Source organism: Microtus ochrogaster, linkage group LG10, assembly GCF_000317375.1.
Source record: "Microtus ochrogaster isolate Prairie Vole_2 linkage group LG10, MicOch1.0, whole genome shotgun sequence".
Lineage (NCBI taxonomy): Eukaryota > Metazoa > Chordata > Mammalia > Rodentia > Cricetidae > Microtus > Microtus ochrogaster.
The window spans coordinates 4,023,043-4,041,692 of record NC_022035.1 but is presented as its reverse complement, the minus strand read 5'-3'; the positions used below and the strand labels follow the sequence as shown (position 1 = coordinate 4,041,692).

Genomic DNA, 18,650 nt, shown 5'->3' with positions numbered 1-18,650 from the left:
ATAAAGAAGAAGGATCTGGAACCATTGATAAAGAAGAAGGATCTGGAACCATTGATAAAGGCAGGTATTTATTAAACTTTCTGAAGTTATTAGTTTCTTTCATCTTTAAACCAAACCTCAAGATTTCTTCCTGTGAGATGGCAGAACAATATCCTATTCTGTAGGATAATTCTGTAGGATTGCTGCTTGTCACCCAACACCTACCTATCAGATGGTCTGAGCTTTTGATATTTCCTCCCTGCTATTCTAGCTTGCCCAAGTCACTGTAAGCAAAGACACAGAGCCATTCTTCCCACTGGGACCACACTGAAGCACAACAGACAGCTAGTAGTAGTATAGCTAGCAAAATTTCATTGAGAACTAAGATGATAGATCAAGTCAGAATTCCAATTTGGTAATAAGGATGGCCAACTTTGCTCTTTCGAAGTTTCAGCAACCAAGCCTTGACATAGAACCCTGCACCTGGACAGTTCCTCCATACTGACCAGAACCTAGAAGTCTAAGCCCATCCCCATCTTCAATTTCTTCCTTTCTGCAGAAGCCTCCCCGTAAACAAGCAAATCAGACAAATGAAAAACAAACAAAAAAAAAACTAGAAGAATGCAAAATTATTTGGTGACTGAAGAAATCTTTTACTTGAATGAACCGAATGATTTTTAACCCCTTAAGAGTCAAAGTTTCTCATAGTTTTTTCTTCTTTCTTTTTTGCCTTTTCTTCGTTTCTCTAAAAAGCCTTATTTTCCCACAAATAGCAATTTTCTCTCTAAAATGCACTTTCATTTCCCAGAATAAAAATCATTGTTTTGTCTTTGTTTATTTATTTGCCTGAATCCCTTTGACATCCCCCCCCCACCTTCCTATGCCAGTACCTTCTAATAGCATTCCCACAACTTTTGGAAATTGTTTAAAAAGTAGATGGAAATCTGAGCTATCAACAAGTCCTCAGGAAAGCACAGCAGATGCTTCACCTTGTGTGCACATCAGGATTCCCTAGGGGGCTTCTAACCCCCTTGGTTGTCAGACCACACCCAGGCCAATTAAATTAGAATGGCGTGGAGAGGCACATGGACCCCAGTTTGCTTTTGGAAGTGCTTTACATGACTACAGTGAGCAGCCAGGTTTGAAAGCTACCAGCTTAAAGAGAGATCCTTCTTCAACTTCAAAGAGTTACCTTTTTAGATGATGGCCAAATTGCAGCAGGATATATGTGTTTTCAGAAGGGAACCACTAAGTGTACCTTTGGAGACACTTCTCTTGGGAAAGAGCCTGCAATTTCTTTGGACTGTCACTGTTTGAAGATTTGACATTGGGGTATGATGTATTGGCTTCCAGATGCAATTACACTGCCTTCCCCCCCTGCTAGTAATAGCATCAACCGTAGCAATATCTCGGCTGTCAAATTTGTACATCTCAAAGCTAAGAATAATGCCCATTACCAGTAGGATTTTATCTAGGGGTAATTAAAACATTTCATCATGAATATCATTTAAAATAGAAGACATTTTATTAAGTTTTATTAAGTTTCTCATGATTAAGGTTATTAGACAGCTAGAAAAGCTTTTAGAACTATCCGGAAAATGAAAGAACGATTAAATGGCTTTGCAGAACTCCTACTAGCTCACCCCACCCAGTGTATTAATACACTATTAACTTCACCATTAGCTCTGAGTGATGGCTTCTCGTCTGAATGGCGGAAACCATCTGAATCCCATCTGTTAGTAAAGGTTGGAGAAGCACACACACACACACACACACACACACACACACACACACCTTCATTCAAGGTGTCTTTGTAAATAAACCTCCACTTCCCACTAATGCGGAAAGGCTGAAGGGCTCCTTCTGTCATCTGCTGATGGAGGAAGGTCATTGGTTAAAATAAAGAAACTGCGTGGCTGGCCCTCATAGGTTAAAACATAGGTGGGAGGAGTAAACAGAACAGAATGCTGGGAGGAAGAGGAAGTGAGCTCAGACTCGACAGCTCTCCTCTCGGGGGCAGATGCCTCAGAGAGACTCCATGCCCCGCTCCCAGGCAGACACACGCGATGAAGCTCCGACCCAGGATGGACGTAGGCTAGAATCTTCCCGGTAAGATCAGTGCTCACAGTTTTTTAGAGATGGGTTGATCGGGATATCAGAATTAGCCAGTAAGGGCTAGAGCTAATGGGCCAAGCAGAATGGGCCAAGCAGTGTTTAAAAGAATACAGTGTCCGTGTAATTATTTCAGGTAAAGCTATTACTACAATCTGTGGTACCCATTCCTCCATTTTCTCAAATGTACTAATTCCCTTTAGTCGTCTACACCAGAAAACCTTATTTTTCACTCTTTATTCCTCAGAGTCTCTGCACTCAAGGGCTACCGAACGAAGATTTTTGTTGTTTGGAACATCTAGATTTTTAGCATTTTCTATTTTTGCATTTCAATTACTTTCTTTGTGGGGGGGTGACCAACTAGCTGCCTAGTATTGAACTGCTTACCTGTGTCTCACTTGTAACATCCCCTGCCTTTTATAATTAAATCTATTTTTTCTGTGACTTTTGTCTTCTTGACTCATTTTCACCAAAGCCATGAGTTCCAAAATCCTTAGCCTAGGTGTTTAGGACTATCTTCTGACTCTCGCACGCCCTTCTTATAAACCAATACCCACTTGTGCCACCAGGGTAGAATCCCTGCTGGAACAGGAATGAAGGAGAAAGGGGAGAGGAGTTGATACAGAGTTATTAGGCATTTTGAAAATTGCTTTCAATGCAGGCTATTTCCCCGAGGACGTAATTCAGTTGACTGTCACAAATGCAGTTCATTATCCCCCTAGAACCCACTGTCCTGTGCCTCGGGAAATCACTGACATTTGTCTGGTTGTAAAGGGATGATAGAAACTTCTGACCCTCTTCCAGTCCTTGTGAGAGTGGACAGTCAGAGAAGATAGTTGACTAATTAGCATTCAGGGGGAGTTCATGAGCACAAAAGATGTGTTTGAAATCTATGCAAAGTTCATCCACTAAGAGCCAGCCTTCCCACGTTCGCAGATGGCTTCAGGATGGTCACGTGGCGAGAGAGCTCCCTTCAGCTGTCTCTGCTATAGGGCAGTGGCCAGCCTGTGGTCCTGCGGAAGTGGCGGGACTTACGTCAAGTAACTGGCCTTTCACGTCATAACCACCTGTTTCTGCCCCTTTGACCCACTGGCTTAGTCTGTTGCTGCACTAACTCAACATCAAGGTGGAGCTGCTTCTGAGCAACAGAAGGGTCTGTTCTAGAGACAGAAAGGCCAAGCCCAAGATGCTGCTGACTCTTGTGTTTGGGGAAGACCTATTGTTTATAGAGACTTCAGCTATTTCACATGTTGGGGGAGAGGGAATTCTGGCCTTTGTGCCCCTAGTAATGACATTAATCCATTTTATGGGGTCTCTACTGTGAATGAAACCTGAGAAGAAGTTGTTCCCCAAAAAGGTATTGCCAGACTAGAATGTCAGTGCTGTGGAGAGAGCGTAGTATTGTAGGTCTGGAGGCTTCTTCCCTCTCCTTAAGTCAGTTCTCACCCACACGCAGCCATTCACAGCTTGTGAGTGATAGGAACGTTTTGGAATCTATTAACTTAACAGACCACTGGTTTCTACCAACCCCCAAACTAAGAATGCTTTCAAATAGCATCTTGGGCTTATAGGAAAGCACCCCCCCTTGCTGTAACTGCCTCTATGATATATCCGCCAATGTATTTAAAATTGAACTGGTTTATGAATTTTTTTTCTGTAAAACTATAAAACTTCATGAAACTGTTGAGAATTGGAATTTGGGGTTACCCAAATCTGAGTTTCTGCATCATAGTCACTCAAAATATCTCTCAAATAAACCTTCTCTTATTCCCTGTAAGATGGGAGGTGTGTATTTCCTGTCGGCACCACCATCATGAGTGATCACCAAAGGCTTTGCCTCCGAACGCCGTCCCTAATGTCATCACATGGAGACTGCATGTCACATGACTTGGTGAGGGGATTATACAAGCATTCATTCTTGACCGGATCGGATTGTCAAGTCAGGGACAGATGAACTGTGACCCCAGCCGAGGCCCACAGCTTGACTGAATTCACGGCTATACTCTGAAGGCCTAAGCGACAGCAGGGACTCTGGTCGGTTACTGATTCAGCTGCAAAGTGGGTGTGTCAGCGCAATTTGTTCACATTTCTCATTCTGTTTCATCTGGCACCTCTGCCTTCTACCCTTTATTTCAAAGACCATCCAAGACATCGGGTTATTTTATTTTAAGTATTTTATCATGTCCATCTAATACCTTAAAGTGTAGGTCATTGACCCCAAATGGCAAACAATAAGATTTGTCAGCAGCAAGAGCTTTCTGAATGTGCAACGGCCAAAAGATCATTCACAACTAAATGTGCATGAGTGTGCAATGGCCAAAAGATAATTCAGAATTAAGTGTGCAAAGAATCCAGTACTTAGGACAGTACTGACCCATGCTGTGTCATGTGGCTTCACTGCAAGCTTGGCGCTAACCACTGGGAAGACATGTTCCACCTGTGGTCATACCATGGGAACACTGCCTGGAGAACGTGGCTCAGATTCACCATAATATTGTGATATGAGTTATAGAATCTCTACTGTAAATAAAGCTTCCTGACCTTATAGAAATATAGTCCTTTAACTCTGAAGAAAAGATTAATATTTTTAATATTTTCCTCCCAACATGTCTTATTATCTAAGGATAAAATTAGTGTCCTTCTCGATTACACTGTGTTAAAATATTTGATTTTAAAAGTGGTCGCTTGAGAAGCTGACCAGTTCCATTTAAAAAGTCATTAATTTTGTCTTGGGATTAGAACAGAATGGCTGGCAATTTCTTTTCTTTTGTCTTTTCCTTTCTTTTTTTATTCATCTACTTATTTATAACCCAGTTGCAGCCTCCCCCCATCTTTCCCTCCCAGCCCCTCTCCCTCATCCCCACTCCAGTTCCCAAGCCTCTCCTCTTCTGTCTCCATCCAGGAAAGGGCAGGTCTGCTTTGAGTATTAATAGAACAATGGCATATCAACTTGCAGTAGAACTAAGCACCTCCCCGTGTATTAAGGCTGGGCAGGGAAACCCAGCATGAGAAGTGGGGTTCCCAAAAGCCGGTAAAAGAGTCAGAGACAGCCCCTGTTTCCACTGTTTGGAGTCACATAAAAGGACCAAGCTACACAGCTGTCACATATATGAGGAGAACCTAGGTTAGTCCCATGCAGGACTCCTTGGTTGTTGGTTCAGTCTCTGTGAGTCCCTGTGAGCCCAGGTTAGTTGACAGGAGGAGACTTCCTGGGGCATCCTTGACCCTCCTCCTCCTACGCTCCTTTCTCCTCCCCCTCTGCAGGATCCTGAACTCCGCCTAATGTTTGCCTGTGAGTCTCTGCATCTGACTCCATCAGTTGTTGGTTGATGCCTCTCTGATGACAGTTGGGCCAGGCACCAGTCTGGTCACAGGAAACAGCCAGTTCAGGTTACTTATCCATCATTGCTAGGAGTCTAAGTAGAAGTCCATAGACTTGTGGGAGATTCCCCTGTGCCAGGCTTCTGCCTGACCCCAAAATGCTCCCCACCACCCAGTCTCCCTCCATGCTCCCTCACCTGATCACTCACGTTCCCATTCCCACTTAAGGAATCTCTGCTATTTCCTGTTCCCAGGGAGATCTGCGTGTCCTCTTTAAATGTAATCTCAGCCAGACCCTGGAAACAACCTAGATATCCCTCTATCGAAGAATGGATTAAAGAAAACGTGGCACATTTATACAATGGAGTGTTACTCAGCTGCTAAACAAAACAAACAAACAAACAAACAAACAAACAAACACCACCAGAAAATTTGAAGGCAAATGGATGGATCCAGAAAAAGAAAAATCACCATGAGTGAGATAATCCAGATTGATAAAGACAAACACGGTATGTACTCAGTCATCAGTGGATATTAGCTGTAAAATAAAGGATAACTATGCTGCAATGCACAGACCCAGAGACACTAGGTAACAAGGCTAACACTTTATTTCCTAATGCCCTTTTGTTATTCTGTATTGTATATTTATATGAAACAGTATACACACTGAGGATAATGCTTAATAGCCTATGGCATCAAATGTTCAACCCATGAGAAAATAAAAAATAAAAAGAAGGGCATGACTGCTTCTAAGGAGTTGAGGTTTTTATTGTAGATATAAGGAAGAAGCCAGGGAGAGGCAGACGCCTGGGAGAATCCAGAGTGGACATGGTCACAGACTGGACTAGGCCATGTGAGGAGATGCAGGAAGAGAGAGGAAGAAAGGAGAACAAGAAGCTAAGAAGCCAAGAGACCAAGAGATCAAATAAAGGCTCATCCACACAACTCATTGAACACGGAGAAGTAGAGTTGACACCTACATAGAAGCCTTCACCGCTATATTCTAGCATCTTTGGTATCTGAATGCTACCAGAAGAGACATGCAAATACTAAGTCAGCCACAAACCCTTCTACCTATAATGATGTATCACTTATAAGACATGCTACGGCAATGGTGGCACAAAGCTCACGAGAGTAACCAACCAATATCAGACTTGACGTGAAGTCCACTTCCATGGCATGGAACCCATACTTGACATTGCTTGGGTGGCCAAGAACCAGAGACTAGCTCTCCCAGAGACCTAGGATAACAATAAAATAAAACAAAAAGGTAATGCTAAAATGTCCCCTGATGACATTCTGCTATGCTCATAGATATGTGCCTTGTTCAGCTATAATCAGATGACCTTTCTCCTGGTGCAGATGAGAACAAATATGAGACCCTCAGCCTGACAATACACAGAGAGTGAGAGACCGGAAACACTCAACTCTATATGAAATGTCTCTATCAAATATCTCCCCTCAGAGCTCAGGGAACACCTGTACAAGAGGAGGCAGAAAGGATATAAGAGCCAGAGGGGTTGGAGGATGCCAAGAGAGCAAGACCGTGTAAATCATCATGCTCTCTACGCTCTTCTGACTCATAGAGATTGAGGCATAATGCATAGAGCCTGTGCAGGTCCTGCTCCAGGCCCTCTGTGAATATATCGTAGCTTCAACTTTAGCATTTTTTTAAAATTCATTTATTTATTAAAGATTTCTGTCTCTTCCCCGCCTAACTTTAGCATTTTATGATATTCCTGGGTGTACAAACGAGTGGGTCTCTGATTCTTGTGCCTTCTCTTGGGCTCTTTTCTTTCTGTTGATTTGTTTTGTCCACCTGGGATGTGATAGCTTTTATTTTATCTTATTATATTTCATTTCATCATATTTAATTATTATCTCTTAGAAGCCTATTTGTATTCTAATGAGAGACAGAAATGGAGTGGATCTGGAAGGGAGGGGAGTTGGGGCGGTACTCGGAAGAGTAGAGGGAAGGGAAACAGTAATCAGGACATATTATGTGAGAAAAGAATCTATCTACAACAAAAAGAAAAAAATATGAAAAGAAAAAAATGGGATTATCACAGAAGAATCACCTGCCTTCTATAAGTGACAAAAATCTATTAGCTTTTTTTCTTATTAAAAGTTTAAACTATAAAAATAAAAATACTACCTTGAGATGAAATTGTGTTGTCTATATACATGTGTAATAGCTCATTTTTTATATTTATACATATATGTATCCTGTTTTGAACAAAAGTGAGCTATAAATTCTAGACATGATAGGGCAACTAATCTAAAGCTTAATCCCAAATTACTCATAAAAAGACTTTATTTAAAAATTCCTATCTGGGTCATGCATGTACAGATGGATTATTTCCATCTTTTATGCCTAGATTTTTTTTCTTAATAAAATATTAGATATTGGATAAAATTTATAAAACAAGTAACAATGGAAGCTTTGCAATACAGTTTTTCTTAATAACTATTATATTAGTTGCTCTCTCTCTTTCTCTTTTGATTGATTTAAGTAACTGGATTTTTCACACTTGAAATTTTTACCATTAGTAAATTATTCTCTCTTTTTTAATCTTTACGTTCTTTTGTCAGAGCAAGATTCCTGGTGATACAGTGGTCTATTTACTAAGCACAGTCCTTTGCTGCAGTGGCACTCTTCATCTATGCAGATATTAGTGGCACTTTGGTCATTGATGGAGTCATTCCGTTTCTAAAGTTCTGCACATCAAAAAGCTTTGAGCAGGTTGTCCAGTAGTCATCTCTGAAAAAGTGGCCTTTAAATGTAGCTCTATCTTACAGCGTTAAAACGCTGATGCATCAGGTGGTTCCCAGCAGACAGATTCACAGAGTCCCATCTGAGAGGTTCCGCTCCATACCTGGGACACAGCAGTCCTGACCACCTCAGACGGCTGACTCTGCCAGCCCACCTTCACGACTGGTTGGCACTGCCAATGAAGACCCGCCAGCGGCTGTTCTTTGTACAGATGGCATTAGAGCTGTGACATGGTGGGAGAAGTGCTGTCAGCATATCCAAGTAACCAAAGGGCCATTTAAAAAGATGTCCAACCGAGATGATCCGAATCCCCTTAAATCAATCAGCAAAGCCCTGAGGTCACCCTGCAAAGCATACATAAAAAAATATAAAGTTGGGGAGACAGGTCAAGCATGGACGGTCATATTGAGCATCTGCTCTCGCAGGAAAGCATCTGGTCCTTTGTGTACACATTGGTTTTATTGTAACAAAGCAAGTTGTACACTTCAACGCTTAAAATGAGCATCTTTTCCTTCCAGTAAAAGCCAAAAAAAAATTAAAAATAAAGTTACGACAGAGAATGTCAACTCCAAATAAAACCCTACAGTTTCTGCTGATTATCCCATTGAGGGGCAAGGCTCAAGTCATCATCAGGAGAGAATATTACCTTACAACTGTTGTCTTCAACTTCAAGGATGACAGTTAAGCATCACAATCAGATGTGCCAACGGAGAAGCCATGTTGCCACAATGCCCACTTTACCTCCAGACACCTCAAATACACCCTTGATGACCGTCTATACCCTACTTTTCTTCTTACTAAATAAGGGAGAATAGACAGATACATGTTGGTACATGCTACCTGTATTCACATGGAGACACAATGTAATCTCCAAGCCCAATAAACAGAAAAAGGGAAAAAGCTAGAACTCTAAGCATTATTACAGGGGCCTGGCACACTCCAGCAGAGCCAGGGGAGCTGGAGGGCTTTTTCTTTTTCTGACTGAACACAGTGGTGGTGTTAAATCCATAGTTTGAGGCAAGAAAGGCTAAAAATGAATTTAGAAGAGAAAAGTGGAGATTCTTTTCCCGTTGTAGTTTGCTCAAGGTATTTTCCCCAAAGTAAGTTCAGAAACATGGTGTTGAGAAACCTCAAAAACGGGGTGACTGAGCACAAAAGGGATGGGGAGGGAATGACTGCAGCCAGCTCTCAGGGGCTGGAGAAAGTTAAAAAGTGAAAAGCAAATAAAAAAGAAGATTGGAATGCACCCGACTTCTGTGCTAGTGATCCTTGTTTTCATCCTCCTCTCCCTCCTCCCCATCATCATCATCATCATCATCATCATCATCATCATCATCATCATCATCATCATCATCATCATCATCATCTGTCTTCCTCACCCTCATCCTCACCCCCTTCATCAATATCCTCCTCATCTTCTGCCTCTCCATCTTCATCATCCAGATCAAGAACCACATATTACTGCAAGGGATTTGGCCAAATACCATCTTTGATGCCCTCCTAGCTCATCCGCACCTGCGTGAGAGTGGTCAGTATACCGGCCAACCAGCTCTCAGGCTCTGCCTGCTGCCTCTTCCTGCTGGCCTCAGTCTGGGTTTGACTGGAGCATTTTGTCAAACCCTTTCCAGATTTCCATTTGATTTCAGTGAACTTTGAAGATGGGTCACCACTCTGAGTCTGATGGAATTCTTTGGAGAGAATGTTCTTCTCAAAGTAAGAATTTTCGTCAAAATAAAAATCTGTTCAGCAACCTGATTTAATGTCTTCAAATTCTGTCATGTCTGTTATTTGGGAAGATAGGACATCTTACAGATTTCTGTAGTTCGTAGCCTTTAGCATCAGAACCCACATGATCTGCATCTGATCTGCATCTGTGCTGTTGGATGCCCAGGTCTTCAGTTTGGTTTGCATTTTTCTATATAACTTTACTTCACTTCTCGTCAAACAATGCAGGGCCTTCTAGTCTTTTTTCCCCCAAGCAGAACAGACACGTATGGATACCTAACAAATGTTGCTACCCCCAAATCTAGGATTTTGGCAATCAATTCTGACCTCTTTTGAAAAAATGGTTGGCAGAGTTTGTTATATTTTTGTTCAACTTTCAAAATCTCCTCACTGGCTTGTTTATTAAGTCTGCTGTTTCATGTTGTATGTCATGAATATGTCAGTTGCTTCTTGCTCTTCTTTCCCTCCCTCTGCAGGCCAGGAGAGCAGGCACGTCCTTCAGTTTGGGGACAGGAGCCTTTCTGTATTTCTCGAACTGAGGCAGGAGCATGGATTATTGTTTGAGGGCACAGCATAAGGGAATGACCAGAAGCCAGAGGCCAGAACCCGATGTTCTCAGCAGGAAGAAACTCACAGGAACCAGTAAATTATTCTTAGCAACTTGTTCCTGATGTTCTTTAAGATGGTTGTTCTTTTGTTATCTAGTATTTTGGCGGAATATTTAAGATAGATGATTTTTATTAATCAATTTGATTTAAATTTGATGTAATCAATTTTTGCTGCTAGCAGTGCCTTAATTGTACCTGATAAATCTCAATACATGAATTATTCACCGATATTCCTTAGAAACTCTGTGTTGTGTGCATAGTTCTACTTTCACCCAACAATGTATAACATGGTACGATTATACGTCCAGGGTCTTTGCATTTCTAGTGTGAACACATGGCCTACTGCCTTGTGTTTTTGGATACATTTGTTTATCTCTGCTTTGTTGAGACCTAGGTTTTCTTTGTGAGTTATGTACACGTGCACTTGGGAAACAGCGTGATGCTACCTAAGTGCTTTTCTTATAGCTGCTGAGTTTTGAAGGCTGCTCTGTTATTTGGGAAAGTAGGGTGTCTTACAGCTTTTGTAGCCTGTAGCTGTTAGCATTAGAACTCACACATTTTTGTTCTGTCTTTGTGCATGAGACCTGCGCCTGTGCTGTTGGAGATCAGGTCTTCAGTTGTGTTTGCATTTTCTCAGTATAAGTGCTTCTCCTTGTGTATCCAGCTTTTATGAATTACCTTGAGTATGTCTTGTGTCTAACAGTATGTTTTTCTTCCTTCTGTGTCAATCTGAGTCTTTTCAAGTCCTTTTTTTTATTATTCTAATAGCAGTGTGTACTCCAGTAGACAAATGATAACTACGCCGCACAGAGAAACCCCCAGCTCTTCTAATTCTGCGTTATGAGGACAACTGCTATTAGCATTATGCTGCATCTCATTTAGTTATCTTATGTCCCTTAAAAAGTTTGTTATGAAATAGTTCTTCCTTATTTGTCACCTGTTTTAAAAAGAGTGTTATTTTCAGAGAATAAATTGCACTTTCTACCTGTTTTCAGAATTTCATTCTGTTTACTGTTTCTGTGTTCCCACATCCAGCTATTCATAATGCCCACTCATGGATTTGCACTATAGTTCAGACTAAAGAGAAAAACTCCAACTAGATGTTTTTCTGAAAACTTCAGTTCTATAGAGCTTATTGTTATGCAGAATATATTCTCTGATCTGCTTTGACTAACGTCTACTATAGTGGGTCAAAATGAGCTGGGCTCCATCCTTGCAACACCTGTAGGGTATTTCTCTCTCTCTCTCTCTCTCTCTCTCTCTCTCTCTCTCTCTCTCCTTTCTCTCTCTCTGGCTGTAGCTCACTGACCATCTCATTGAATTGGACAAGACTCTTCTGCTTGCTTTCAACACTGATGTGGCCTTGATGTTCTTCAACTTCCATTCTGCTCTTCATGATGATGCAGATAGTTCAAATGAATCTTGAGAATTAACCCATGGAACGGAGTCATCAGTGTTAACAGTGTTTGCTGCTGTTGCATACAACCCTGTCTGGTTCCCAACACCCACACCAGGCAGCTCACTATAACTCCAGTTCCAGAAAATCCATCATCCCCTACTGATGCACATAAACTCAAGTGCACATGCACACACACGTTCACACACACAATAAAAATGCGACTCTTCAGCATTGTATTGATCTGCTTCTTGGAACAATGTGCTTATTGCCTTCCTCAAATATTTATATGATCGTTGTCAAAATCTTGTTCTATTATATTCAAAAGGCACATTGAGGTGCTTGCAAGTACATCAAATGTTTCTTTGTTTGAGGAACATTTGGGAACCCAAAATTGCCTGACATATTGATACTCTCGATTACTGTATACTCAGCTTCATAAACCCAGATGAGCACACCAGGTTTTAAAGATAATCACAGTTTGTGGTTACCTGATATAATGATAGTATTAATAGTTAAAATTCCAAAGATTAATAAGACCAGTCGAGCATGGATAGGCCAGTTTTCTCATATGTTGCCTGGACATTTGTACCACAGGTCACAGCTTTCTCAGTGTTGATGTAGTTCAGGTTCTCATTACTAAAGAAGTCCTGAAAAAACTTCTGATTGGTGTTATGGGCAAAGTCACAAAGAAAAGAGGAAGAAGAAAATTATGAAAGTCCTGGTACCATGATGATATTATATCATGCCAAAATTACCTCTGTAATTTTGTGTACCTCTTCTCACCAAGCTGTAGATAGATTTTTTTTTTCATTTCTCACTTATGAAACATTTGGTCTTTGGCCTGATTGATTTATTAGAGAAGCAAATAATCAAACCTTTGCCTAATCCTACATCTGACAGCAAAAGTCACATTTTGATATTAACGGTGACTGGCTCTTTGCCGTCTCACCGTCATTTGTATCTCTTAATGGAGCACAGCATCAATGACAGCAGAGAACTCAGGGCTACTGACTGGAGACAACTTCCTAGGAATTCCTTGTATCAGTGCCAGCTCCAAGTTCTTCCACTTGATTCAGGAGACGAATGGCTCATCAGAGACAGACATAGAAGCCAGAGTTACTGTTGTATTCAACAAGCAGTATTATTATTTTAACACAGAGAATATGGGAACAGATTTCCTGTTCCCCGCTGCTGCTGCCTTTAAGTCGGGTATAATGAGGCTCTTCATGCTGGCAGACTAGCTCTTCCTCTCTCTCTCTCCTGATTTGGAATTCTCTGAAATTGAATCAGTAGTGACTTGAATTCATTCTGATGACTGGCCCAAAGTGAAGCTAAGGAGACGAGCCTTTGATAATAACAACAGAGTTAGAATTGATGACACACGCCTGGGAAATAACCATCCTGTAGGCAGGATGTTGACTTTCAAACATGAGTTCTTATTCTATATTTCCCGTGGGATCAAACTTCTTTGTTCCAAGGAAATGATGTTTTCTCATTGCTTAAGATCAATTTCAGGCCAGCACTGGATAGCTTTTATAAACTCCAGGTATTTGGCTTTGTGCAGAGGCTGAAACTCTCATCTCTGGTGCCTCCTGAATGAAGAGGTATGACGCAAGAACCTTGAGTGACAGCTCTCAAGGAACAGAAGAAGTTCAACATCAGCTTCCGCATGAAGAGAAACCATAAAGTTGATTCTAACACTGATGCCTGTATTAAGACCTTCCCTCTTTCCCAACTTTCAGAATCAAGTGCTGCATACTTTTGTGGACTTCAGTCACTTGGGAAATAAAGCCAACAATTCACAAATGAGACTTCATAAAATTAAACAACCTTGGTACAGTACAGGAAGCAGTTGATCAAGTCAAGTGACGACTTCCAGAAGCACTCAAGGAGCAAAGAATGATGAACGAAGGCCCCCAGCTTGTTTATTTTATCGAGTCCAGGGTCTCCTGACCAGAAAATGGTCCCACGTACCAAGATAATCCTCTAGGACGGGAATCCCCCACTACCTATCACAACTCCACCCCTAGTCAAGTTGAGACTCTGAACTACCGCTGTGAAGCTCAAGACCTCCACCTCTTGCTTCCAAGGGCTCATGATCATTTTAATAAAGTGCCTTCGGTCCAATTTTAAACATCCTCATTGTCTTTAAAAACCCCAACACTTTCAAAGTCCAAAGTCTGTTCACCATGAACTCCTATATAAGGAAAAAATAAGTTACATATTTTCAAAAAAAATGGCACAGAGTAAAGATCATATTCCTAAATGGAAGATCCCAGGAACAGCAAGGAACAGTCGTACTAAATCCTGCAGCTCCACGTCCCAGTCCTCCAGCTCTGCTGCCCTCAGCACACAGTCCTTCCTGGGCAGACTCCATTCCATGACGTCAGCTTTCCTCAGCGCATCTCTGGTGGTCCTGGGATCACCATAATAGCCTCCCCTTGTCTTCACAGCTTCGCACAGTTGGCTCCCTGGGCCTCCATGCAAGGATGTTAAGGCATTTCTTGCCTTATCTAGTCTCTGATATCATGAACTAAAAGTCTCCTCTACCCTTTCAACCCTTCATCTCCCATGCTTGCAAAACTACAGGGACCATGCCTCCATGCTCTGCCAGCTCCAGAAGTGTCAGCCGATCCCCGCTGGCCCACAGGTGTTTGAGCTGACCCTGATGAAGCCCCACAGGTGTCTGAGCTGACCCTGATGAAGCTCGTGCCCAGGCAGTTGCTTTGGAGGAGCTTGGAATCCCTTCAGCTTAGGCAGTCTTCCCAAATGAATTTGGGTCATCGTTAGGGAGAGCCTCTGGATGGGTGGGGCTTTGCCCTGGGAACAGCTTTCTGGTTGTCTCAGTGCAGAATAAAAGGTTTCTCTTTAGTGATGATGACCTTTTAAAATAATTGCAGCTGCTTTCTCAGCGTCAATCTGATATTTCCCTGTTTTGAATTTTATCTGGCAAACGTATCAGTCTATCATTTTTAAGTTCAACTTTACTTGGATTCTCAGGACACAGGAAGAGTGGAGCCATGTTTGTAGCTGGAATATGATGAGACTGGCCCCAAGCCCAGTTTCGTTTAGAGTTCTTGTTTTCCTTTGAGAATTATGTATAGGGCTACCGCTGCTGTGTTTCTCTCTCACCATTGACGGCCTTCTATCACAGTGGGGAGGGGATAGTCTCAATGCACTGTGTGTGTGTGTGTGTGTGTGTGTGTGTGTGTGTGTGTGTGTATAAAATGCCCATTGTACATATGCAACATAGTATTGTATAAATTGAGAATACACAATGAAATAAAAAATAAAGAACTATGTGGCAAAGCTGACTTTGAAATTTAGTCTCTTTTCACCATTTCTTTAAATATTTGATGATAATGCATTTAAGATTTTCTGAGGTGTATATGTGTCTATATATCTGTTTATATTGCTTGGCCTTGTCTACTTGGGTTCCTCACTTAGACTTGTGTTGATCTGATTTACCTGCAGTGATTTGTGCGGTCTACCACATTCACTGTGGCGTAGCCTTCTATTGTTTGAATAGATCCAAACTGATGCATTTTCCCATTTGTCTAATGGTATGCGATTAGGATGTTTCCGTTTTTATTATTATGAACAGTGCTGCTGTGACCATGAAGGCAAAGATAAATGCATTTAATTATATTGCATTGAAAAAGAACTTAAGAAAGCAGAAAAGGCAATTGGTGAAATGTGTTTCCAGTACATATAGCAACCAGAGGGCTGGTATTTGGGAATCATAAGAAACCTATATGAAGCAATAGGAAGAACATAAAGGCAATAGCAACCAGAAATAGTTACGGGATGGTTTACTGAGAAACAGAAGAGTCAGCTTGAGTGGCCAGCCTAACAGTGGCAGATGTCTCACAGAGCAAAGCCCAGATTAAACTTACATAGTTATACCTATTACACTATAGGGAGAAGAGAAAAAAGCCGTGCTGAGTTCATGTGGGTTGATGAAAACACATTTTTCATGGCTTGGGGAGGTTTAAATTGGTACAACAATCTGGTAGGGTCAAAGGTAAAGACATACATGCAGAGAAAACTCCTACCAGGGTGTCTGGAGAGGTGTGGGATAGACTCCGGTCCTCTGACTTGGGTTGTGCAAGGCACACTTCATTCGAGTGATTTAGTTACCTCCGTCTCTAATCACGAGCATGCTTTGACTTTGGTGTGACTTTCGTTTGCTCGTTTAATTTTGCGCTGGGATTGAACCTTGGGACCTTGTACATTCTTGCAAGTGCTCTCACGAGGCTATGTGCAGGGTTAAGGGGTGAGGGAGGGATTCTGGGTAAGGCCTGAAATCTGAGTTCAATAGTAATTTTTCTGCCTGGTATCTTCTGTACATTTTAAAATAAAGTTGGAGTGTAAAAATATCCTACGAATTTAAACTATTTCTCTCTCTCCCCCCTTACTCCTCCTCCTCTTCTGACATCTATTGTGGGCAGTTGGGCAGCGTAGTGTGCTAAAGTAAAGAAGTCAGAGCTGCTACTGGTTATTGCTTTTAAGTTTTATTTTTAAAGCTTTAGAGCACAGACGTCTGTGCCCTTATAAACATCTCTACCTAGAAGGCAAGTCACAGTTTTTCAGGGAGCTTCCCATCATTCGGGTGAGCCTACCCTGTTCCTGTTATCTCCGCCTGGTCCTTTGGAGGATGCTCTGTAATAGGTGGTGAATAGCAACCCACAATGCACTTCTACCCTGCGCATCTCCTGGGCCTTTATCTGGGGAGAGACAGTAAAGGCATCCACTTAGTCACTGGAAGGAAATGAATACACAAATACAGAATGGTTTATGAAATTACCGAGCACAGCCAAGAATAATTCCCCAAGGTTCCCTCTCTCAGCTTCTAAGAGTCAGAGGAAGTAAAAATAAGAAAATATGATGGCACCATAGCAGAGGCATTTATGTGGTCCTCGGTGTGCTCTGATGTATTGTTCCTAAAACATTGCAGGGGAAAAATAAAGCACATTCAAAAGTTCTTCCCCACAACCCCTAACGCAGTATGGTAACACAAAGGAAGGCCAGGAGTTCAGAGTCTCTCTAGATGACACAGTGAGCTGGAGATCAGCCTGGCCTGCATGAGATCCTGTTTTAAAAAACAAAACTTCAAACCAAAAACAAAAATAAAAAGCTTTTCCCTACTTATGTTGGACAGAACTATTTTTTAAATTTTTGAATTTATTCTCTGGTAGTTTTTATATGTGAGGATCATATCCAGGCTTACTTCCAACCTCCAACCCTCCCAGACTCCTTTTCCAATCTGACAGGCTTACTTCCAACCTCCAACCCTCCCAGATTCCTTTTCCAATCTGCTTCTCTGTGTCAAAAAAAGAAACACAAAACACAAACACAGAAACAAATATTGATTTCATTTGTTTTTACGTATCACATACAATAGCACAGATGCTGAAAATAATCTGACTTTGACATTCCAAATATTCACCAAATTTGTGATCACTTCCTTCTCAGTTAGAAAACTGGATTTCTTTCTGATAAATGAGACTTCAGAAGGTGCAATGCACAAATGATCAGACTTGCCAATAGTAGAAACCCTGCAGGCAAGTAATGTCTCCTATAATTTGTATCACTCCATTACTGATGAATAATCTTTTCAACAATTTTGGAATTAATAACTCAGATGGAAGGCATCCTGAATTTTCTGCCATGGTAGAGCGATGCTGTGTGGAGCATATCTGCTTCCACATGCTTTGCTGTGTGATTTTTTTTCTCCTTTGTGGGGGAACAAAGGGACACACATGTTCTCCCCTCTTCAGACTTTAGGGATGGTCATCAGAATCCGGAACAACAAAGAAGTTAAGGATGCATGGCAGAGAAGAGGGGGAAACAGAGCAGGCAACACTTTCCTAAGCCTTGCTAAAATATTTTGGGTGTCTGCCACCCACTGAGACCTCTATTGCCCTTTCTGCCAGAGGAACGCATCCCACGGGGCCTAGGGAGGACGCACCTCTTCTGCTCCGATACATTGCATGCTGCTGCCGCTAGGGAGCTGGGCCTCCACCCAGCATTTAATTTGGGTGCCGAGATTAGTGGTGCAGCTCACATGCAGGAAGCACAGAATACTTAGTACTCATATCATGTGGACCTTTGGGGCAGGCGGATTAGCTGCAGAGATGGGCAGGAAATGAGATTTAGTGTGGTCTAAGGTAAGGACTCCAGCTCCAGGACACTGGAGTGCTTGGGAAAGCTGCCTTTCTTGGAAGCTCAGGGAACTCCATTCTGAGTGAGGGAAAGAGAGAGGATGGGCTAGCTCCGTCTGCTTGGTCTAGTTTGTCCCATGGGAACATGGCACATTCCAGGTCTTCTTGGGTGACAGCTGCAAAACATGGACAGGAAGGCAGAGATCTACCCACACCTGCAAGACTTAAGCCACTGGGCACCTGAAGGGGAAGGTAGGCTCTTCATTCAGGGGTGTGAACGGAGGAAAACCAAAACCTCAAACACTGGCATGATTCCCCAACCCTTTTCTTAGCTCCCTTTGTAGCGTTTAAAATTTCAAAATCAAAGGTTCATTTATAGTCTAGAGAGAGGCTCAGTAGTTAAGAATACCAACTGCCCTGCCAGAGGACCCTGGTTCTATTCCCATCACCCATAAGGTGCTCACAACCATCTGTAACTCCAGTCCTGGGGGGGGGCAGTTCTCTTTTCTGGCCTCTGTGGGCACTAGGCACTCAACAGGTGCACAGGTATATATATATATATATATATA

The 18,650-nt window shown here is 42.0% G+C and overlaps 1 pseudogene; it reads right to left on the bottom strand.

Moving 5' to 3' along the window:
• Positions 1-9,444: 9,444 nt before the first annotated feature.
• LOC101980825 lies at positions 9,445-10,343 on the bottom strand (annotated as a pseudogene).
• Positions 10,344-18,650: the final 8,307 nt, after the last annotated feature.